We start from the raw sequence: 18,591 nt of genomic DNA on the forward strand, positions 1-18,591 counted from the left end.
TCGGTGGCCGTTTTGCGACAGTTTTTCTGGCGTAAAACACCATCGTTTACCCGCCAGCATGGGGACTTAGTCTCCAGAACAGAAAATCCAACCCTCTGTCTCTCCAGTAAAATTGTGAGTACAGGCTTTAAAACAAAGACTGTAACCTACAAGCTTGCTGTGAAGAAAGAATGCTGAGAACCATCATCTGATGCAAAAATCCTTTGCTCTTTCATTTATGTTGCTTCTTCCCTCCTTTTCCACTCCTCTGTGTTTGGCTGTCATTGGTGAGTGTGTGTGTGTGGAGGGTGAAGAGGCAAGTTAAAGTAGCAGTTAGGTACTTATTAATATTTAACCAACTGTATTTGCTGCTTATTTCATTATAACTCATTATAAATAAACAGTAATTGTGTTTAAACTTGCCAAACTGGTGACTGCAATTATTGGGCAGCCAAGGGCCAAAGACCTCGGAAATATTAATAAGAATTATTGGTTAATTGACTTGTGTTATGGCTCCGGGGCAGGTAGGGCTGGAATTGACCGTGCACTAGCCCAGGGTGTCGTAACAATTGTAGCTCCACATTAAAGGATGCTGCAATCAACTGCATGTCGAGGGGGGTTAATGCTCTTGCGACACTGATCGTTACATCTGTCAGCCAAGCTTTCTTTGAGGTTAGCAGTGAATGCCCTGGCTTTGCTGCAGACTGCAAAATCCATGTGATAATAATTAAGATTCAGTGTTAGACTGTACGGTGGATCAAACCCTCCCCAGTCTGAATGCCTGGGCACAGAACCAGGCTGAAAATCTCTTGTTCAGAGACAACAACACTTTAAAAGCAAGACTCGAGTTTTTACATAGGAAAAGTATATTTGAATTCAGAAAGATCCTTGGGCAGAATTTAAAAGAAACAGGGCGGGATTCTCCTGCAATTGGCGGGAAGGCCCGACGCCGGTGCCAAGATGGGCGCGAACCACTCCGGCGTTGGGCTGCCCGGAAGTTGCAGAATCCTCCGCACTTCCGGGGGCTAGGCCGGCGCTGAAGGACCGCCGACAACAACCGACAATAGTTTCATGGTCACCATTGCTGAGGTTAGCTTCATATTCCATGTTTTATTAATTGAATTTAACACTAACTAGCTGCTGTGATGGGAGTTGAACTCATCTCCCCAGAACATTAGCCTGGGCATGTGCGTTACTAGTCCAGTAACCCGATGCCACTGTCTCTCCTCATTAAAATTAACCAGCTGAAGATTGGATGGGGGGCGGGAGGGTGGATGTGGTTCAGCACAGTGGCACAGTGGTTAGCACTGCTGCCTCACAGCGCCAGGGACCCGGGTTCAATTTCAGTTCTGAGTAACTATGTGGAGTTTGCACCTTCTCCCCGTGTCTGCGTGGGTTTCCTCCGGGTGCTCCGGTTTCCTCCCACCGTCCAAAGATGTGCAGGTTAGGTGGAATGGCCATGATAAATTGCCCCTTAGTGTCCAAAAGGTTATATGGGGTTACGGGGGTAGGTTGGGGGTGGGAGCCAAGATAGTATGCTCTTTCAGAGGGTCGGTACAGACTTGATGGGCCGAATGGCCTCCTTCTGCATTGTAGTAATTCTATGATTCTTGAGTAAAACCTTCTGTCACTGGCCAAGATGATTGATCTGTGGGATATTAGAAAAATAACAGTCAAGTCATAAAATAGGACCAATGTCCAATGTTGCTTGTTTTCTTGAGGCAATTATTAAACAATTATCACTTTAGTTATTTGGTAATACAGAACATGAGTATTGCTGAAAAAAAGAGACGTGTCAAAGCTATTCGTTCTCATGACACTTTACAAGTCTACCGATATTAGGGGAAAACAACAATTTATTGTGTTGGAGAAGAAAGTGTTTGACAAATAGACTCTGATCGGTAGAGGCTCGCCATGGAGAATGCACCAGGTGACTGACAGTCAACTGCCAAAATTAGTGACAGCTATTTGCTGACTCATTCCTCAGGACAATGCCTCCTTGACCAATCGGGGTCAAACTGCCTGGTTTAAGTTTCGCACAATGCCTGGAAGTTAACGTTAAGTCACCTGGTGCATTCCCCATGGCAACACCTCCATCAATCAGTCTACTTGCCTCTCAATCAGCACTTTCTTATCATTCTGTAGTTGTTTGCCCCTTATATTGATATTCTTGGGCAGCACGGTGGCCTAGTGGTTAGCACAACCGCCTCACGGCGCTGAGTCCCAGGTTCGATCCCGGCTCTGGGTCACTGTCCGTGTGGAGTTTGCACATTCTCCCCGTGTCTGCGTGGGTTTCACCCCCACAACCCAAAAATGTGCAGAGTAGGTGGATTGACCACGCTAAATTGCCCCTTAATTGGAAAAAATAATTGGGTAATCTAAATTTATTAAAAAAAATATTGGTATTCTTGGGAAGTGTTCTGATGAGTGCAGGATAAAAAGCTTCGACGTATCTATTTTTTCAGCAATTATCACTTTATCATGTACAAAATTAATTAAACCATCAGGATATCAGTACACTTACTTTCACAAGGCAGATCCTTATTCTCAATCAGCTTAAAAACTCCTGAAGTTGTCATTTTTGGTGAGGATTTCTTGTCAACTCCAATGCCCGCTCCCATTTTGTAATCACAGCACGGAGGCATGGGGTATGCTGGATACAATAGCAAAGAGAAAGAGTGATATTGTTGCGGATTGTTACAATGGACGTTACATCCTGGACACAGCAACAAGCTAAAAAAAAAATCTGCGGTCTCTGGCAGCATATATACATCAAGCTTGTGGCTGAGAAAATAGGGATGGGATTTGAGATGGAAGAGAGGTTTGACTAATGTTTGCAGTTATTTCATTTACCACCAGATATCCCCCCCCCCCCACAATGAAGCAAACGAGAAGGATTAAGTGCAATGTGGCGAACTGCCAATGCAAAGCGAATATCTGGGAATTCAATCAAGTAAAATAGCAATTGTGGATCAGTGTGCAGATGTGAAGGAATCTTCAGAGTCTTGCTCATAAACAGCACATTAGCAATTTTAACTAGATCATAACAAGGCCAGATAAAGTTACCTAAAATGGAACAGTGAGAGGGAGAGAGAGAGAAACAAATGGAATAATCACAGGAAGAAGCACAGTAAAAAGTCTCAACACCACTCAGCGGGGGGGGGGGGGGGGGGGGGGGGGATAAAAAGCAGATCGACACAGGGGGAGATTGAAAGATTAGAGAGGGAAGCAAAGACAGTAACAGCACCAGAGACACATTTTGAAAAAAAAAACCTTTGTCGACAAGCGATGCCACAGTAGACCAATTAGACTAAAATAAATAGAATTATAACAATTACTTTCATTCAAATTACACAGTACTAATTAGTAGCAATGAATGGGTTTGGGACCCTTACATTCCAAATGTGAATCCTGAAAATCTCGAGCAATAGGCCAATGGAAGCATTTCTGAGTCGGTTTGCCAATCAGAGTCAATTAAAAAAAATATATAATTTACTTATTAAGCAAACAAAAAATTTTTTCTGGAAACGTTAAACCCTTGGTCGGGAGATAGTGTAATACATTTGGTGAATCCATCCCAGTTAATTGTTTGAAATTAATTTTTTGCAAGTTGGTTTTGTGCTCGTACAGCAGCCAGCCTGGTCAGTTTCACCCGCCCTCTGCATGTAGATACAAGTACATTATTGAACCTCCTGTTTACCCCTGGCTCAGAAGCTATAAAAGCTACAGACTTGAATGAGTAGCAAAAGCTCCCTGAGCCAGCATGAATAGCAGTGTAGCAGCGTGTGCTGCTCCACTTCAAAATCCAATCATTTATATATATATCTTACTGCGGCAGACCATTAACAGCAGAATTGCAATATTATCAACTGCATCTCTATCAAAGTAAGTAACGCACCTAACACTTGGGTGAATGGTTTCGGATTTAACTGGCATTTTAATGCCCCAGTCTGTTGGCTTCTCTCTTTAAAGCCATTCTTGGCAGTCAACAAGCTCTTTTCATCTAACTGCCCAATTATTAGACCCAAGACTCTTGAGTTCTAAATCGTGTCCTTGTGACTACTTGAGATGGCTTTGAAATAAAGCATCGCATAACGGGATACCACGAACAGTACAGAGAAACCTACCTCCACTGGCATCATCCACAAAGAAATGGCACATTAAACTGGGACGGTCAACCGGTCTCACAAAATTATTCCAGTTTCAGAAAAACTAGTAGATACTTGAGTATTGAAAGCCACTCTCACTTGAACATTGAATAAACCTGCTTATGGTAATCATTGTGACGAGGTAACCTTTCCCATAGATTGGTATTGGGCACGGTTCTGTAACCACGTTGCGCCCTGCGGGGATTGGACTGAGCTGGATGAATAGCGGAGGAGAGCAAAATCGAGATTCACTCCAGGCACTAACCATTCTGTGATTCACCTGACCCGCTCTCTCTCAATGGCAAGTTCCGGAGCACACCCCAGAATGGCGAGAATACCATGAACCCTCAATTGCATTCATTTTAATCTTAGTAACGCGATTGAAGTCGAATGCAGCGGCCTCCCAGGAATTACCCGACTTCCCAGCGGGAAGTCACGTGAATGTCGTTCAGTACTCCTCTACAAAAACAGGAGCCTGGCACAATGGCTGCTGAGGGGAAGTGAGGAGGTGAGTAGCCATTTCCATTTTCCGGCATGCAAGCTCAAGGGCACTAGTTGGTTGGGGGCTGAAGTGTTCCAGGTCGGGGGTCGCCCCTGGGCCGTGCGCTGAGGGGCTTTGCATCTGTGAGGCCTTCGAGCCACCCATAACAGGCAACCACAGCTTCTGCCTGTCTGACCTACCAGACTCCCCCAGAACAGAACCATGCTGCGGTTTCTCTCCAGAAATTCGATTTAACTTCCATTGACCGTGAGCAGCCTCTAGCTTCACAGCTGAAGGCTATCTAAAATGAGGAATTCATTGTGAGAGCACCTTACACGCTTCAACTCTCAAGTACCTCCTCAAAGGCTCAGGTGCCATGTCTCAGAGGATGATTAGTCTCAGAGGAGCATCAGCACTATAGAGATAGCTGTCAACAATCAAACATTAAAGAGCAGGCGTCTAGAGCAGTGATTGTACGAGTGGAGAGCAGCTGAACACATCCTCCCCAACGTTCCAGGGAGAGATTTGGGGCTCCTAATATGGCCAGGTGCAGAGCAAGGTTTGCCAGCACAACTGGCTGGCTGGATGGCACAGAGAAAAGGCGGGACAGTCATGGTAAGGGTGGGGAAGGCTTGGGAGTTTTGAAGGTCTCGGGATGGAAGCCCTAACTGATCGTCGGTCTCCCTCCGCCTAAAATTCCTTCCAGATAAAACAATGTTTGCTGGGGTCAATCCCGTGGATGCTGCCCTTTTGCTGCAGGCTGGAGGTGGCAGCCCATGTACAGGGGGCCGCAGCAAACCCTGAAGACCCGGCCGTCCATCAGGTTGAGGTGGGACCCAGAATGGGAGGCCAGCGTGGCCCAAGGTGTACGAGCAGCATCGGTCATTCAATGAGCTGACGGACACCGTGCCACAGGCTACATCTGAGCAGGGGGACCGTGCTTGCAGACATGGCGCCCTGTGGAGGAGGAGGACATCCGCTCCCAGTGGTCGTGCAGATTACTGCAGCCTCAATGTCGATGCCACTAGGTAATTCCAGGGCCCGAGAAGGGACATGTGAGGCATACCCCGATCTTCCAGCCACGGGTGCAGCCGGGAGATGACAGATGTTCTGTCTGCCTGTGCATCAGACTAGGCCCACCAAGATGCCCGGGCTGCAGGATTTGTTGCCCTCACCTTGATTCCCAAATTCCAGGGGGTAATCGATGGTGCACATGTCACTCTATAAGGAGGAGCAGGAGGAGGTGGAGGGACATGCTGCCTCGACTGAGGAGGAGGCTGAGCCTGAGGAGAAGCTAGGAGTATGGAGACAGGCAGCAGCCAGAGTCCAACATGCCAGTAGGTCCAGAGCAGCCATCCTTGTCTCCAGATTCTCCAGGGACGAGGCTGAGTCCATCAGTTCAACCCCCCTCCCCCATTTTCCTTCCCCACCAGCTCCCTCCCCATTCCCCTCCCTCCCATTTCCCTCTCCCCACAAATCCCCCCCCGGCCTCCCCCCATTTCCCTCCTCCATTCCCCGCACTCCCCATCACCCCGCCCCCTTCTCGACCACCCTATTCCTCTCTCCAAGGGCCTGTGTTACATCACTCCAGGGTGATGGGCCTGTGTCGGCACCGTCGGCAGGTCACTGTACAAGGCAGGAGAGTGATGATTCCTCACTGTGAAGAAAACTCTGGTACTCCTCAGTTTCTGCTAAAGTTGTTCTGTCTTCCTGCTGCTGGCACGCTCACACCCATCCTCTGAACTCTGAACAGGGTCTGCATTGGGGGCATTTGATCCTGGTCCTCTGTGCCTGGAGGTTAGGGGAAGCGGAGGGCAACAGGAGACGGGAGTGCGGCCTGGCACGCTTTGAAGATTAACATGACAAAGGCTTCACATGTATGAAGTGTGACATGTTTTAACAGTGAACATTTGACTGACAGACTTCCATTCTCCCGAGCTGCAAATACCCCCAGGATGTGGGTATTCAGAAGAAATGGAGATCACTATAGTTGGCTTGATGGCAGGGCCTGGGTTGGTCTCCAGCGCTGCCGCCTCCCTCTCGGTGCCTGCCGAGCTCAGGGCATGTGGACTTCGCGCTCCAGCTTTTCCACTGTGGTCACCACCCGAGCAGTGTTGGCCTCGGTGCCATGCACTGTTGGCACCACCTCCTGCAGCCTTTGGGACTTCTCCAATCGGCCTTACAGTCGCTGGACTGTCGCTGACACCCCCCTCCTAAATCTCACGGCTGTGTCCTGTCATCTGCATCAGCTCTGGGAGAACCTTGTCCAGAGGCTCGGCATCTGGCTGGGACCCAGCAGACCTCCAGCTGCTGATTCCCTTGGATGTTCCTGCCTCCACCTGATGCGCGTCAGCAACTGTATGGTGGCCATCAGATTGTGACCGAGAAGCCTGTCCACCAATGTCATCGGCCAAGGTGTGTGCCCCTGCGCTGGTGGAAGGAGCGGATGACAGCTATGATGCCCCAATGGTGGTCGCCTTGGACGACTCCGGAAGGCCCGGCCCCATCAGATAGAGATCCTGCGAGAGAATGGAGATGTGGTCAGTGAGAGGGAAGGATCATTGTGTCTGACATGAACACTTGGGACAGGCCATCTGGGTGAAGGAGCAATGGATTCTCACCTCTACGGCACCGGCCACCCTCACAGTCAGTGACTGCTCTCTCCTCGGACAAACCCTGCAATTTCCAGGGCCCATTCCTGATAGGAGGTGAGGACTCAAATCTCTGGGATTCCTCCCCTCATTGGCCCTTTCCCTATTATTATGGGCTATCTTCTGTGGAACAAAGAGAGGGCATTGTGAACCCCACACTTATGAGTCAGGGGAGTCTACAACAGGTGGCATGTGTGGGCACCGCACCTGGACATGAAGGGGTTGTGCTGGTGGGTGCCCGGGGTTCTGAGGAACAAGCACAAAGATCGGATGTGGGGAGGGTGTGAGGTGTCAAACAGTCGATTGGCAGGACAGGGGGGGGGGGGGGGGGGGGTTGGAGTTTGAGGGATGGCAGGTAGAACTGATGCCAGGAGAGAGGTGGTAATTACACCTGCAGCTCATTGGAGGTCGTTGGTCTTCTGACTTTGGACTGTGGTCCTCCTTGTCACATTGCCCGCACTGCCACTGCCCCCCAGACAGCATTGCTGACCCTGCTGCTGGTCCTCTGACCCCCCTCGGGGGAACAGGGTTCCCTGTCTCCCATCCACAGTGCCGAGAAGCCTGGCCAGGTCGGCATCCCTGGGTGTCCCTGGTGTCCTTGTGCACCAGTCGCTGAAGGTAAGCATGCAGGTGCAGCAGGCGGTAAAGAAGGCTAATGGTATATTGGCCTTCATTGCGAGAGGTTTTGAGTACAGGAGCAGGGATGTGTTGCTGCAATTGTACAGGGCTTTGGTGAGGCCACACCTAGAATATTGTGTGCAGTTTTGGTCTCCTTCTCTGAGGAAGGATGTTCTTGCTCTTGAGGGAGTGCAGCAAAGGTTTACCAGACTGATTCCAGGGATGGCGGGACTGTCATATGAGGAGAGATTGACTAGGTTGGGATTTTCGCACTGGAGTTCAGAAGAATGAGGGGGGATCTCATAAAGACTTATAAAATTCTAACAGGACTAGACAGGGTAGATGCAGGGAAGATGTTCCTGATGATGGGTGTGTCCAGAACCAGGGGTCACAGCCTGAGGATTCAGGGTAAACCATTTAGGACAGAGAGAAGGAGACACTTCTTCACACAAAGAGTGGTGAGCCTGTGGAATTCATTACCACAGGAAGTAGTTGATGCTAAAACATTGAATATATTCACCAGACTTTAACCTAAATTCAGTGAACCGTGGCCATTGACACTGAATTTTATACTTTGAGGTAGTAAACCTCAGTACCCAGGAGAAAATGACAGTCACTCTGTTGAGGGCAAAAATTAGGGCTCCGCCATGCTGCCCAGGGGCTGGCACGGAGATGGCCGTGGTGCACATGCGCGGACCTGCACCGGCCGTGTAGGGCCGGCTTTCGGCAGCGGAGCAGCGCACAGCACTCCAGCGCTGTGTTAGCCCCCCGAGGAAGGGGAGAATGACTGGGCCTGGACGCCTGTTGACGCCGGCGTCGCTCGCTCCGGTTTTGACGCTGGCGTCAACACTTGGCCGGGAATCCCAGCCCTTATTCATTTCTCCCGTGAAAATGAGTCGAGGCGGAAAATCTATCCTTCGGGCTCTAAATGCTTTCATTTAAGTTGCAGATAATGCTTACAATCTCATCTGTCACCTCGAATGGAAAGATCAATCTCTATGTTGCGATAATATGCCGATTTGTAGAACATCTACTTCAGTATTTCAGCATTGTTGAAGAGCTTCTGTTGCTCACCTTCCACCTGCTTCCAGTAACTCTTCTCTCACATTACTGTGTGCAGTGCTCTGGGTGAATGTGTGGAGAAAATGTTGGTGGTGGGGGTGGAGGGCAGGGGGCCATGGGGATGAGGGTTGATTTAAAAAATCGACAATTTCAAACAAAAGTAGAAGATAGTGGAAAAATACAGTGGGATTTGTACACAGGACATCCCATCATTCTCCTTTAGATGCCAACCTCGCTCTATTGCATTTTCTTTCCTTGTTAAACGGACTGTTGTTGATTTGGTAGAACCCACCCCTCTGGGTCTGAAAGATGTGGATTCAGTGCCCCTTCTAGGGATTCAAGCACAAGATCTGGGCCGTCCTTTCGCTGCAGGGGGGTGTGGGCAATGCCGTCGACGACCACAGCCATGACCCGTTGTGACTGGGTCAAGCTCTGGAGCGCCGCTGCAATATGAAGGTGGCCCTGGTACACAGCTGCCTGTGATAGGGCAACCCAGTCCTGTGCTTCAGCCACCGTCCGCACAGAGTGCCCCAGGCCTTTGGCACCCTGACCCGTGGCCGATACCTTTGCCTCCAAGGCCTCCATTGCAGATGCCACCCGTGCGGTGTTGGCCTGGGTGGCAGGCATGTTCGGCACCGCCTCCTGCCCCTGCAGGCGGTTGGACTCCTCTAGCTGTACTTGCGGGCACTGATAATTGCTGACAACCCGTCACGTAGTCCCCGGCTCTGTGTCTGCCTCTCCAGCATCGATGGGGCCACCCTTTTCATTTCGAGCCGATCAGCAAATTTACCGTCCCCCCACCTCAGTCTATTGCTGAATTGTTCACCTACCCATTTTCCATGTGCTGCAGTAACTTCCAAATGTTTTACACCAATGACGCTCCAGCTGAGATACAAACACAACTGCCTCTAACCATTGACGCGTCCAGACGTCTGTTGAATGGCCCCAACGGCAGCACAACCCACCTGCTCGCCGGCACCCACCAAAGTCAAGTCGAATTGACTTCAACTAAAAAAAAACATCCAACAGCCTGAAGGCATAAGCTTTCCTCAAATAAATGATGATTAATAGCTGTGGCAATGGCATTGAAGTTCAAGATCGTGCAGCATTGAGATGAGCCATTTGTTGTAAATTCTCAGAAATGACACTCCCCAAGCGATCGAGAAAGTTGAATCACTGTGGAGTAGGTGGAGAAATGTCCTTTCAACTTTCACACTTGAATCAGGAGAGACAGATTGGATGCTACCATTGCTGTGAACCTAAGAATGGGGGAAAGAGCTTTGTGATACAGACAAATTGAAATAACAAGGGCCACAATATATCTGGCAGCTTGAAGTATTTCAGATTGTGACAGGCCATGGATTTGTTACAATTCAATCGAAACTTATCAAAATAGAAAACAAAGAGTGGGGATTAATGGGTGTTTCTCTGGTTGGCAATCAGTAGCCAGTGGTGTCCCTCAGGGATCCGTGTTGGGCCCACAATTGTTCACAATCTACATAGATGATTTGGAGTTGGGGACCAAGGGCAATGTGTCCAAGTTTGCAGATGACACTAAGATGAGTGGTAAAGCGAAAAGTGCAGAGGATATTGGAAGTCTGCAGAGGAATTTGGATAGGTTAAGTGAATGGGCTAGGGTCTGGCAGTTGGAATACAATGTTGACAAATGTGAGGTTATCCATTTTGGTAGGAATAACAGCAAACGGGATTATTATTTAAACAATAAAATATTAAAGCATGCCGCTGTTCAGAGACCTGGGTGTGCTAGTGCATGAGTCACTGAAAGTTGGTTTACAGGTGCAACAGGTGATTAAGAAGGCAAATGAAATTTTTTCCTTCATTGCTAGAGGGATGGAGTTTAAGACTAGGGAGGTTATGCTGCAATTGTATAAGGCGTTAGTGAGGCCACACCTGGAGTATTGTGTTCAGTTTTGGTCTCCTTACTTGAGAAAGGACGTACTGGCACTGGAGGGTGTGCAGAGGAGATTCACGAGGTTAATCCCAGAGCTGAAGGGGTTGGATTATGAGGAGAGGTTGAGTAGACTGGGACTGTACTCGTTGGAATTTAGAAGGATGAGGGGGGATCTTATCGAAACATTTAAAATTATGAAGGGAATAGATAGGATAGATGCGGGCAGGTTGTTTCCACTGGCGGGTGAAAGCAGAACTAGGGGACATAGGCTCAAAATAAGGGGAAGTAGATTTAGGACTGAGTTTAGGAGGAACTTCTTCACCCAAAGGATTGTGAATCTATGGAATTCCTTGCCCAGTGAAGCAGTTGAGGCTCCTTCATTAAATGTTTTTAAGGTAAAGATAGATAGTTTTTTGAAGAAAAAAGGGATTAAGGATTATGGTGTTCGGGCCGGAAAGTGGAGCTGAGTCCACAAAAGATCAGCCATGATCTCATTGAATGGCGGAGCAGGCTCGAGGGGCCAGATGGCCTACTCCTGCTCCTAGTTCTTATGTTCTTATGTTCAAGCTGTCAAGTGAGTATTTTGAAGGATTGGGTTGTCGATTGGAGTACCTTGGACACCATTTGCTGTATGTATGTGCGATAAGGTAACAGGGAGCAGGAACAACTTCATAAATCTGCCTCGTTTTTAGCCTTTCCTGCAGACACTGTCTCAAGCTCGGGGTTGGTTCTATGGAAGTTCCTGACCCAAAGTTGGTCAATGGGCTATTTGATGCGTATATGGTGAGGGGGGGAGGGAGCATCATGCCTGACCCCAGTCCTATTCCTCAAAATGAGCATCCTAAAGCAGGAATCATTGAATGGTGATCAATAGCAGGAATCTTGGCCCAAATGTAAAGGACAAATGCTAATGACAATATCCCGATGATGGTCAAAGTTAACTCCGCCCACACCAGGGATTTATACTGTGACCTGCCTGGTTTACCTGAATCAGTATCATCAGGAAATCCCAGTGCCATTTTTTGGAATCACTGTCTTCCTGTACAACACACTACAGTATTCAGTTTGGCAACAGTTTCCTCCGATAAGACTTTATTTATGGACAGGCTGGTTGCCAAGTACAAATTATCATGTAAGACGAGATGAATTCCAATTTGATGATAGCGCACTATGTACCCTGGCTGCAGGTGCCAAATTTCTCTGTTCGATTTCAGAATGCATGCAGCACACTGCTTTATGCTCATAAAGTTTGTCGACTTTCTCCCCTCGTGACCTACTCCCAGTCTGTCCCGGCACACCCCCACCGTCCCAGTACCTCAAGGGAAGTGTGCAAGGACAGCAAGTTAGATTTAGCCTGTTCAAGTTACCATCCTTCTTTCAGAGGGAGCTCAGTGGGGGAAACCTGCCCATTCTAGCTTCATAATGCAAGCGCACTGTTCCATTCTGTTATTTAGGGTTCTTGGGACTGAAACAACAGGGGGCCCAGTAGGTGTGGGGCAGGAAGTGGGATTGAGGGTTCAGTCTTGATATTTGCGTGGCTGATGATGAAAAACACATTCAAACACAAGGTGTGTCCATATTCTAAAAAGAACTAATCTCTCTTGGCATCATTGCAGGATTACACTTTGTTACGTATCTGGCAATACATTGCTGCTAGTTATGCATCATGTGATGTGTAATGACGTCAGCAGAGTGTTGGCACGGATTTAGGCAGATCACCACCTTGATTGTATTGAGCAACATCTCTTAATAAACTTCTCAAGAATCCAGAGTGTGGGCACCTCCATAACTTTCCTCTTTTCGGCAACAAAGCAATATCACTGGATAGAAAACTGGCGACGAGGATTAAGGCAGAACAATCACTGGAAAGAAGATTTTCAGCGACTAACTGTGGGATGGCAGCAAGATGCTTGGGACCAGACTCACAAACACACACACAGGCGTCGGGTGAAGCACTGCCACCGATATGGAGGTTTAACAAAATTTCCGACAGCAACTGTGAGTAAGAAGACCGACAGTCAGGGAAGACTTTCTTACGTTGAAGTCAGTGGGGTCTGAGCTGCAGGGACCACGCAATTGGCAAAACTCCCCGGGCTGCGTGGACCCTACAAAGGGCCACTACTCAGGGGGAAATACTCAGGCATAAAAGGGAAAGAATTCTTAGTTGCTTGTTCAAGGGGTTGTTAGTGCCATACACTTCAACACAATCGGAAGGGAGGAAATGTAGATCTTAGGAGCCTGGATCCAAAAATCGTGGGAAAAATGCCATGGATGTATTTGATGAGGATTATGAAACATGGAATTCATATTTAGAATTTAGAACAGTACAGCACAGAACAGGCCCTTCGGCCCTCGATGTTGTGCCGAGCAATGATCACCCTACTCAAACTCACATATCAACCCTATACCCGTAACCCAACAACCCCCCCCTTAACCTTACTTTTTTAGGACACTACTGGCAATTTAGCCTGGCCAATCCACCTAACCCGCACATCTTTGGACTGTGGGAGGAAACCGGAGCACCCGGAGGAAACCCACGCACACACGGGGAGGACGTGCAGACTCCGCACAGACAGTGACCCAGCCGGGAACCGAACCTGGGACCCTGGAGCTGTGAAGCATTGATGCTAACCACTATGCTACCGTGCTGCCCAATATGTTTTTATTAACCAACCAGATCCCAGAGGACTTAAAGATTGCAACATTTCACAGTTCATTTGGCCGTATATAGGTTTATGCTGCTACAGAATCTAGTTCACCCTTAAAACCAAGAGTTAAGTCCTATATTGAATTAATGAAAACGTTAGAGAGATATTTCTCTCCTAAACTGTTACTGATTATAGAAAAGTTTCTGTCCTACCATTGTAGTCAGGAAGAAGGTAAAAGTATTTTACAGCTTGTAACATCTTTAAGAAGATTAGCTAGATATTGTGACTTTAGTGCAACACTGGATGATGCTCTTCAAGACCGGCTGGTTTGTGGTCTCCATAGTGAAGCTATTCAGAGGAAGCTACTTGCTGTAAGCTACTTAACTCTAAAAGCTGCTGTGGGAGCTGCCACATCTATGGAGCTTGCAACGGGAGAGCCTTCACAGATAGGTGCTGGAGCGAAGATCCTGGATACCTCGAGGAGCAAGGCTGCAAAGGTACAACCATGTCACCGTCGTACACAGGTTGGACACTCAGTGAGGGAATGCTGGAGTCAATCAAATACAGGCAAGAACTGTGGCAAGAAGGGCCAGGTGTGTTGGGATCAAAACCTCTACACCAAGAAGGTGCAAGAAGAACAACACAGGTAAACAATCTAGTCACGTCTGCAAATTAGTGGATGAACATCAAGGTCACTTAAAAGACAGCAAAGCAAAACTACTGCAACTGCTAAACCTAGGTGTTTTGTCAATTCAGGGAAATCAACAACATTTTGGGACATATCCAGAACTTGAAGTTAATCAAATTAAAATGGAAATGCAGAAGTGCTAATTCCCGAGACAATTTATCATCAAAAGCTGAGTCATCTGCCTTTAAAACCACCAAATGTGAGTCTAGGGATGTACACCTGAAGAGGTTGCACCATTAAAAGGTTGCATTATGGTGAAAGTAGAAACAAATGGGCAGGTGATGAAGTTGCCTCTTCACATTGTCCCTGGAAACCTTCCTGCTCTATTTGACAGAGCATGGCCGGCTAAGATTAGGTTTAACTGGGAAACAGTCAATCAGTCAGTGGATTCAAATGGAAACTTGCAAAAACTTCTGAAGAAGGAGGAGAAGGTGCTCGAAGATTCAGTAGGCTCTATAACTGGAGTTGAGCTACATCTAAAAATCAAGCCAGACAACACTCCCAAATGTCTCAAAACTAGAACCATACCATGTGCCATCAGGCCGACAGTTGAAGAAGGACGGGAAAGATTAGTAAAGTCATTGACTCTGTTGCTACAAGTGATTGGGCGACACCAATCGTTTGTGTATTAAAACGGGATGGCTTTGCGAGAATATGTGGAGGTTGTAATACTATTGACCCAGTTTTGTGGGCAGATCATTATCTACGCCGCTGATTGAAGATTTGTTTGCTGGACTTTCTGGAGTGCAGAAATTCAGTAAAATTCATCTTTCACAGGCGTATCTGCAGATGAACGTGGCGGCCAAATCACAGCCACAACACACCATTGTCACGCACAAAGGTCGGTTTCATTACAGAAGATTACCTTTCAGAACAGCATCTGCGCCTGCTCTTTTTCAAAAATCCATGGATCAAATTCTAAGTGGGTCGAATGGAGTGTCATTGGGAAGGCATACTCATCACTGGTTTAAGTGAACAGGTGCCCGAGAGACCCCTGACCCCCATTTGTGGAAATCTGCACTAAACAGTGCTCGCTCGGGGTCTGTGAGGCACATGGGTCAGATTCCGTGCCGTGGGTAACTCTATTGAGTGCATATCAAAGTGCTGCTTACTGCAGTATTAAATATGCAGATTAGCCAGATCTGGATCCCACCCATCGTGGGTGGGATCCGGATTACAGTGTCTTGCGAGATCTATTAAATCTCACGGGATGTGGTGAGCTGGGCAAGAGGCCTCTCGTGGGATTTACCGGCCGCGTCATATCCCCGGGTCGGGCGCGGCCGTTGGATCAGTCCCAACGTTTTGAGCCCAACGCAGCCTTTTTCTTTGGCACTGGCCCAGTTTCTGATTCCCAACGTCCACAGTGTTTTGCTTTTAAACCAATGTACGGACTTCTCAGCAAAGGTTCTGGGTATTAACCAAGGTGTTGCTGAGCGTGAAAATTTAAACATAGGGCAGAATTAAAACACCTTCAATATTTGTTCCATGTGGCCAATTTTTGACACAAAATCCTGCAATCTTACTAAGCGTGTGATTGTGAGTAATTTAGGATGCCAAAAGCATTCTGATTATGAATGAAGTGGTTTACGGTGCGTCACTTCACACCATTGCTGCAAATAGGTGAAGTTGAAGTGCCGAATGTAGGTTAGTGTGAGTCAGTATTAACCTGCAATCTTGTGGCTGCTCAGCAGGGCAAAGACTCTCGAGATGTTATTAAAGATCAAAACTTCAAAAGAGGCAAATCTCTCAAAACTGGCACAAACCCAATCCAGGTGGAAAAATGGGGGGAAAAAAAGCCTTGAGGAAAATAAAACAGGGCGGCACACTGGTTAGCGCGACTGCCTAACAGCGCCAGGGGCCCGGGTCCAATTCCAGCCTTGGGTGACTGTCTGTGTGGAGCCTCAGTGTCCAAGGATGCGCAGGTTAGGTGGGGTTACTGGGATAGGGCGTGGGCCGAGATAGGCTGCACGTTCAGAGGGCCGGTACAGATTTGATAGGCTGAATGGCCTCCTTCTGCACTGAAGGGATTCTATAGTTCTGTTTCCTGAATTTCCTGACAAGCTTTCACAAACAGTATTGAGACAAGGGAGGGCCCAATTAATGGCCAGACACACTAAGAGCCACAACACAGAGGGTACTTGGGTACTTGTCCACAGATCCCTGAAGGCAGCAGGACAGGTTAATAGGATCGTTCAGAAGGCAATCATCAGTTGCAGCATAGATGATAAGAGCAAGGAGGTTATGTTGGAGCTGTACAGGACTTTGGTTAGGCCACAGCTGGAATACTGTGCACAGTTCTGGTCACCTCATTTCAGGAAGGATGTGATCGCAGTGGAGCGGGTGCAGAGGAGATTCACCAGGATGTTTCCTGTGATGGTGCATTTGAGCTATGAAGAGAGGCTGGGGTTGTTTTCTTTAGAGCAGAGAAGGCTGAGGCGGGACCTGATTTAAAAAAACATTTAGAGTACCCAATTATTGTTTTTCCAATTAACGGGCAATTTAGCGTGGCCAATCCACTGAATCTGCACATTTTTGGGTTGTAGGGGGTGAAACCCACGCAGGCACAGGAAGAGTGTGCAAACTCCACACGGACAGTGACCCAGGGCCGGGATTTGAACCCGGGTCCTCAGCGCCGCAGTCCCATTGCTAACATGCCGCCCCGAGGGGGGACCCGATTGAGGTGTACAAGATTATGAGGTGTAGGAACAGGTTGGATAGGAAGCAATTGTTACCCTTACTTAAAGGGTTGATAATTAAGAGGCATCACTATAAGGCGAGGCGCAGGAGGTTGAGCGAGGATTTGAGGAAAATCTTTTTCACCCAGAGGGGGGTGGGAGTTTGAATACCTGGGAGCGTAGTAGAAGTGGGAAACCTCATGAACTTTAACATGTACCTGGATGAGCACTTGAAAAGTCATAACATTCAAGGCTATGGACCAAGTGCTGGGAATTGAGATTAGTGTAGATTTGATAGTACAGACTCGATGGGTCGAAGGGCCTCTTCTGTATTCTATGGCTCTGAAATAAATCATTAAAATCAGTTGTATCAATTCAACAAAGATGTTTAGAGCAGATTTGATTTTTCTCACTCACATCCATGAAAAGCTAATCTGCGGCTCGCCCAGCCCAGAGAAATGAACTGTTTCAGGCCTGCAGTCCTGCAGCATCCTAACTCCCCCTTCATCCAGATATGCAGTTCACAGGCTACTCTCCTTTATCAGCACCATCCACCTATAATTGATTCGTAAGCCTGGAAATAAGTGCTTGGCAGCTATTTGACTGTGGGAGCATCACAATTTTGTACATTCACAGGCAATGGCCATCTTAAAGATGATCTAACCACCCCCAACTTGATATTCAACAGCATTACCATGACTGAATTCCCCCCACTATCAACATCCTGGACAGTTAGCATTGGTCCATTCTACTGTGGCTACACGAGCAGGTCAGAGGCTGGGAATTGTGTCACATGTAACTCACCTCCTGTCTCTCCAAGGCAGAAAAGGTAGGAATGTGATGGAATACTCCACTTGCCTGGATGAGTGAAACTTCAACAATGTTCAAGAAGGTCGGCAGCATCCCGGACAAAGTGGCCCGCTTGATTGGCACCCATCAATCACCTTAAACATTGGTGCACCGTGGCAGCAGTTTGTACCATCGACAAGGCGCACTGGAACAACTCAGCAAAGCTCCTTCGACAAGACGTCCAAAACCGCCACCTCTAGCACCCGGAAGGACAATGGCAGCAGGCCCTTGGGATCGCCACCGCCTGCAGGTTCCCCTCCAAGTCACTCACCAGCCTGACTTGGAAATATATCGGCCATCCCTTCACTGTCGCTGTGTCAAAATCCTGGAACTCCCTCCCTAACAGCACTCTGGCTGTACCTACGGGGCTACTGCGGTTCAAGAAGGCAGCTCATCACCACCACCTCAGGGGCATTTAGGCGTGGGCAATGAATGCTGGCCTAGCCAACAAGGCCCATAGCTGAGGAGCGTTCCGGAAAAGGTCGCAGCACAGTGATCAGAAGTAGGATCTCAAGCTAATCATTACTCCCCCCCCTCCCCTCCCAGTGGTGTTGAGGTCCATTGTGGACAAACATCCTCATACCACCAGCTAGCAGAATGGCACAAATCAAGAATTATACTCGGGATTTTCTTGGCTCCTGTCCTCAATTCTCAGCAGAATTATGAAAGGAGATGATTCCTTTGATTGAATTAAAAAATGAAAAACAGCCGCGCGACCGTGGGCACTGTTAATTTGCCAAATGTATTTTTCTTTCTTAAATTGAAATAGCAGCAACTGGTCTCCCGCGATGCAGAATGACAAGAGTTCCTCAAAGGTTGCCGAACAACCGTTGCTAGACAACCATCACTGATGTCATTTTTCTCCAAATTGCATATTTCA

The 18,591-nt window shown here is 47.9% G+C and overlaps 1 long non-coding RNA gene across 1 annotated transcript; it reads right to left on the bottom strand.

Annotated features, from left to right (window-relative positions):
• Positions 1 to 1,441: 1,441 nt before the first annotated feature.
• On the bottom strand, positions 1,442 to 18,225 carry LOC119953035. Its single transcript, XR_005457944.1, has 3 exons — positions 17,667 to 18,225; positions 2,504 to 2,632; positions 1,442 to 1,627 (listed from the first exon to the last, which is right to left on the bottom strand). It is a non-coding gene; the product is annotated as an uncharacterized LOC119953035 (long non-coding RNA).
• Positions 18,226 to 18,591: the final 366 nt, after the last annotated feature.

The sequence above is a fragment of the Scyliorhinus canicula genome, chromosome 18 (genome assembly GCF_902713615.1).
Source record: "Scyliorhinus canicula chromosome 18, sScyCan1.1, whole genome shotgun sequence".
NCBI lineage: Eukaryota > Metazoa > Chordata > Chondrichthyes > Carcharhiniformes > Scyliorhinidae > Scyliorhinus > Scyliorhinus canicula.